Source organism: Mastigoproctus giganteus, chromosome 13 (assembly GCF_048544385.1).
Source record: "Mastigoproctus giganteus isolate SK-2022 chromosome 13, ASM4854438v1, whole genome shotgun sequence".
In the NCBI taxonomy this organism is placed as follows: Eukaryota; Metazoa; Arthropoda; class Arachnida; order Uropygi; family Thelyphonidae; genus Mastigoproctus; species Mastigoproctus giganteus.
In genome coordinates this window covers 105,181,204-105,187,203 of record NC_143587.1, presented here as the reverse complement: position 1 = coordinate 105,187,203, position 6,000 = coordinate 105,181,204, and the positions used below count along the sequence as shown (strand labels likewise).

Sequence of the window (6,000 nt, the reverse complement as noted above, 5' to 3'; positions counted from 1 at the left end):
AGTTATGGGTAAAAATATATACATATAAATTTAACCATCAAAAAAAAAAAAAACACATAACATTAAACAAAAGGACATAAAATGAAATAAAAATCCTTAATTTCAGATTTTCAACTTTCAGAATGGCTCAACAGATGGCGATACGATACTATCTTGCAAAGCTATGGATATATATTTAAACATCAAAGTCATAGCTATTGGGAAAAAAAAAAAATGTAATCACCTTAAATAAAATCCTTAATTTCAGATTTTCAACTTTCAGAATGGCTCAACAGATGGCGACACAATATCTGGGTCTTCCGATGTTTCTGTTGTCATGCAATCTCCGTGCGCAAACTGTTGTGGCCCCTCTGTATCCGTATGTTAGTCGAAGTCTAGAGCGTCCACGTTTTTCCCGCCAAATCCTTTGTTTCAGATCTTTGGAAAGAATGCAATATGTCTGCTGTTCGATTTTCTTGTGTGTGTGTGAGCGGGCGCGCGCACACACTACCCACAATTCATTGCCCACCCTCCAACGCTAGCTTGAAAACCAACGCGGCAAAAAACAGACGATTTCTACGGCAGCAACCGACCAGAAATCACCAGCAAACTCAGAGCCTACTCGGTTCCCCTCAACCAATCAGCACACCGGTTCATATCGCCCTCCAATCAGAACAAAGCTCGTATGCAAAATACAATCTTGCTACGTCACACTCACACACACTCTTAACTATAACAGGTACATTTACACATATTCTTATAACTAAAAGGGTAACCGTGGGGATAACACCGGACCACCAGTAACAACTACATGGGTTTCCGAGCCTCGGAAAAAGAAAAAAAAAATTATATTTAATTAAACTCGAAAATAAATGGCGCCATCTAACGAGCGAAATAAGAACAAAAATATTTTTTCCTCCCAACTCGACAACTAAGTATCGGTGAAACAGCTAAGCCTAAACCTCGGCTCGCTTCACCGGCACACGCTCAAAACCTAAACGGCAAAACAAGCGAGCGAGGCTGCAGCACGCACGAAAATTGACGCCAAAATTCATTATACTACTGGTGCAATAAATCTTATGTTACTATGTTATGCTTCGTCTTTTGGGGAGAGACACAACAGCATTACTACAAGTAACAAGAATTGTCCAGACAAGGGAAGCTAAAAGAAATAAAATTCCTCAGTACTTGGATCTTCTGATTTAAATTAATAGAGAAAGAGAATTAATTGAGTTAAATTACTAATTAGCAGATAGCTTGTTGGCCTTGGAAGGGAGGTGAGGACCCCCTGTCTCAGAATAAAAATTTAAGTGACAGCCGATTGAGTTTCCAAGATAACGAGAAGCTAAAATTGTATATTCACATGAGGAGTTATTTAGCGAGGGGAAAGCCAGAGGTGTATTCAACTCTAGCAGTAAGCTAGAGAATCTTGTAATAACTGAGAGTAAAGTGGAAGAGAAATTGTTGAAGATAAACACAAGAAAGGCACCCGGGGTGGATGAAATCTATCCAGTTATATTAAAGGAGGCAGCAGAGGAAGTAAGCAAACCCTTAGCCATAATTATGAGAGCTTCCGTAGACTCAAGGGAGGTACCCATAGACCGAAGATGTGCAAATGTGACCCCAATTCACAAAGGAGGATCAAAGGCTGACACAAGCAATTATAGACCTGTGAGTTTAACTTCTGTTCCAGGAAAATTAATGGAGGCACTAGTTAAAGAAGTACTGCAGGATCATTTAGACAAGACTTCAGTTATAGCTCGGACACAGCATGGTTTTGTTAAGGGGAAGTCTTGTCTGACCAATTTGATTGTATACTATGATGCAGTCACAAAGGAACTGGATTGCGGGAATAACTTTGATATTATATACTTGGATCTTAGAAAGGCTTTTGATACTGTTGCACACGGAAGACTGCTGCACAAATTGGAGCAGTGTGACATTGGAGGCAAATTGCTGCTGTGGATAAAGGGGTGGCTGAGGGGGAGAAGACAGAGAGTGGTAATCAATGGACACTGCTCATCGTGGACTAATGTTATTAGTGGAGTCCCTCAGGGCTCAGTGTTGGGTCCATTATTGTTTTCTGTATTCATAAATGATATTGATGATGGTATATCAAGTTTAATGTCGAAGTTTGCAGACGATACAAAGGTAGGCAGGGTTGTCAAGGACACTACTGACACTATGCTGCTGCAACAGGATCTGGAAAGATTGAGCAGATGGGCTGAGAGGTGGCAAATGAAGTTTAACATTGACAAATGTAAAGTACTACACATGGGAAACAGCAACCCCAGAGCAACGTATCAACTCTGTGGTACTACACTGACAGTGGTAGAGAATGAAAGGGACCTGGGGGTGGTTGTGCAGGCAGATATGAAGTTCTCTGTGTAGTGCAGACGGGCTGCAAGAGTAGCTCATGGTGTATTGTCAATGATATATAGGAATTTTTCCTAGCAGGGATAAGGAGGTGATTATTATCTTGTATAAGGGAATGGTCAGGCCACACCTAGAGTACCTAGGTCTGGAAGCCTCATTTCAAGAAGGATGTAGAGCTGCTGGAACTAGTACAGAGAAGGGCAACAAGATTAGTGAATGGAACAAAGGGGTTCTCTTACGAAGAAAGGCTTAAGTTTTGCAAATTACAGTGTCTGGAGACTAGGCACCAGCGAGGTGATCTGATAGAGGTGTATAAAGCATTGAACGGTTTGAGCATGCTCAATGCTGATGGGATTCTTCCTCTCACTCAGAATAATCACCTGAGAGGGCATAAATTCAAATTGAGGAAAGACAGATGTAGGATAGACGTGCGGAAATTTGCCTTTAGCCAGCGGGTGGTTGGTTGTTGGAACAGACTCCATCCCTTGTTGTGGAAGTTGATAGCTTAAATAAGTTTAAGGCTCAGCTGGACAGGTATTTTGAACGAACAGAGGGGTGAAGTGGAAGTGGTTTTTTTTGGCTGATAAGCTTGCTTTCTTGCATCAAATGCCTCTACTAATGCTAATGCTAATGCTATTTATGTATTTCCCATTTCCCACATGATTATTTGTTTCCTTTATGTAAATGCTGTATGCTCATTAACAGTTTGTTAAATTTTGTAAACAAAATGTGTGGCTTTAATGTTCTGCTAACAACTGGTTTACACACACTAGAAATTGGAATTTTCTGAAAATTGTAGTCAGATTTGCGTAGATGGAGGTGAAACAAGAGGACCGTATATTAGAGGAGGAGTGTAATTACAGGGCACTAGCAAGATTTGCACAGGACCTCTTCGAGAGAAGATGAACATTCCCTGTGCCACAATCCCAGGAACCACAATCAACGTAAATCCTGGCTAACTCCCTCAATGATGCAACCAAAGATCACCGGAATATAACAAACTTGACCATAAATAACCTGGCCATGTAAACCACTACACAATGTGAATGGTCGGACACTCAGTCGACTGGACCAAACTAATTAGGATGGGACCACATTCCATGAAAGTTAAACACTGATTAGGCTGGAACAGACCCTAGATATGACAACCACAGACTCGACCCAAGGAACTGACTAAAAGCAGATGTATTTCTACTACGTGATAATCACAGACTGGACCAAACACCTCGATGTGATAACCACGGATTCAACCAAATAACAAGTATATTGCCATTGAGTCTTATTGGCGATCTGTACCAGTTCCCTTGCCTGGCCCACTTTACCCTCCCGGTGGGGGGGGGGAGTTGACGGTCCTCATGTCCCCTCCTCGCCACCCCTCTTTTTCCCTACGGTGGGGCATGGCTCGCATGAGCATGCCCCACTGATATCTGTTTGGGTCGTTTTCACTATTGACCCTATCTTTCTGTCTTTCTCCCTACCCCTCTATTTTCAGATTAGTGTACTCCCCACACATCGAAATCTAAGTTTGTCGGAATTACTTTTCGCTCACATTTTGGCCTCTCAGACTTCTAGCGCTCTTTCCAAGCAATCGATCAATTATTAAATAATCATTTTATGTATACATAGATTTATTTCTTTATTATTATTATTATTAGTAGTAGTATTGTTATTTTATTTATTTATTTATTATTATTATTATTAGTAGTAGTAGTAGTATTGTTATTCTATTTATTTATTTATTATTATTTTTTTAAAGGTCTTAGCCACTGAAATCTCAGGAAATTAGGTGGCAGGACCTGCCAGGGTAAATACAAACTATTAGGTACCTGGTCTGCCTCGACTGGGCAGAGTGCTGGCAATATTGGGACTCAGTAGAGGTCTGGCGGCTAAATGGCCGGAAGAACAGCGGTACATGACACCATACATTCCAAGATCCACACACTTTTAAATCTCTGGCCTTTACCGCGAACTGTATCACACCACAATGTAAACTATGCGGAGATGGGGGAAACCCCTGGTGCCGTCTGACCTTAAATACACTTTACACGTTACCTAAACATCATTGCTGACCAGGCGCACCCTTTAATTGCAATAGGCTGGCTGTGCCGTCTTTCAGCAGGATAATGCGCCATGCCACACTGTCCGGATTGTTCGAAACTTGTTCGCGGAACATGAGGAAGACTTACAGGTATTGGCCTGCCCTCCAAATTCCGCAGACATCAATCCCATCGAGCATCTATGGTTTGTGTTGGAACAGCAACTCCGATCTGCGGCGTGTCAACCGCGGTCCTTACAGCAGTTAAAGGATCTGCTGGTTATGTGTTGGTACCAGATACCACAAGACACATTTAGAAATCTTGTAGCGTCCATGCCTTACCGGGTACGAGCTGTTTTGGCTGCACGTGGAGGACCAACATCATATTAGGTAGGTCGTCATATTGTTTTGGCTCATCGGTGTATCTCATATTGTGAATGCCAACTACGAATTAACCTGATGCTATGCACCATTTAAGCATTATTATAAATGCTTAAATGGTGCTTGGTTTTTGGATTGTTATATTAGATGCTAATAGATGGATTTGCATCGTTTATCACTACTAATATTTTCGGTATTAATACCAATACTGAAATGAAATTAATTCACTAAAAGTATTTTTGATGCATGGAATATTTTGGTCATAGTGCACTGATTCATTTTGTGCTTGTGCATCGTGTATTATGACCAATGCCTACAGTGTACTGATGCCATTGATCACAGTTTTTCAATTACAATTCTTATATCCGATTTCTACCTCCACTGTACGATGCTTCATTGCATTTACTGTCTGCATCTAGATCTCCTATCGATAAGCCATACTTTCTCAGAGTATCAAGTTTTGTATACGTTTTTGTTTACTGTTGTGTTAAACACTTACATATTTGTATTATCGATGGTCCCGAAATAACTGTGAGTTCCTATCTAACTACTAATTCGCCTTTGTTCCTATACGGATTGGAATTTGTCACGACCAAGTCTTAATAAATTCCAATCCCGAATTAGTTAAGACTTGGAACCAACATATCAGCCTCGTGAATAGCATAAAGTTTGTTGGATGGATGTTTGATTGTTATTATTATAGTTACTGTTATAAATCTTTTGGATATATAATCTGATCTCTTTGGAATTCTTATTACCTTTACGGCTGTGGCCACCAGATTGTTATTGACATCTTCAAATACTAGTTGGTATGCTACTCATCCTCTTACTTCGTGTCTTATAGAGGGCGTTAAAAAGCGGGAATCGAATGTGAGTTCAATTTGTGTTGGAGCTTAGGGTTCGCAAAGTGTAATGCAGGTGCGATGTATTTGTTTTGCGATCATCGCATGATGTGATACCAATTCTTCAATGAGGGATAAGTTACCAATAGAAACGGGTAACTGTTTATCTCCAGTTGTAAGTAGTTGTTCACCGGCAGCTTTCGGAGGTTAAATTAGTTTCGAGAATTACGTTATACTTCAGAAAATATCCACAGTAATGATAAAATACAATTCCCCGCACATGAAGGAAGCTGTGAGCTGGATCACCTGTTTCATTCTGTGTATACTACACATATTATGTAATTGAATTAAAAGCAACTGTTTAAATTCAGTTAGTGAAAACTTTAA

General features: G+C 40.4%; 1 protein-coding gene across 1 annotated transcript in view; it reads left to right on the top strand.

The window, feature by feature from the left end:
• Window positions 1-5,706: 5,706 nt before the first annotated feature.
• LOC150076327 (gamma-tubulin complex component 2-like) overlaps window positions 5,707-6,000 on the top strand; it is a 194,253-nt gene continuing 193,959 nt past the window's right edge. Inside the window, exon 1 of the mRNA XM_090387323.1 lies at window positions 5,707-5,788. The gene's annotated coding sequence lies outside the window, so the exon portion shown is untranslated. The remainder of the gene's footprint in view (window positions 5,789-6,000) is intronic.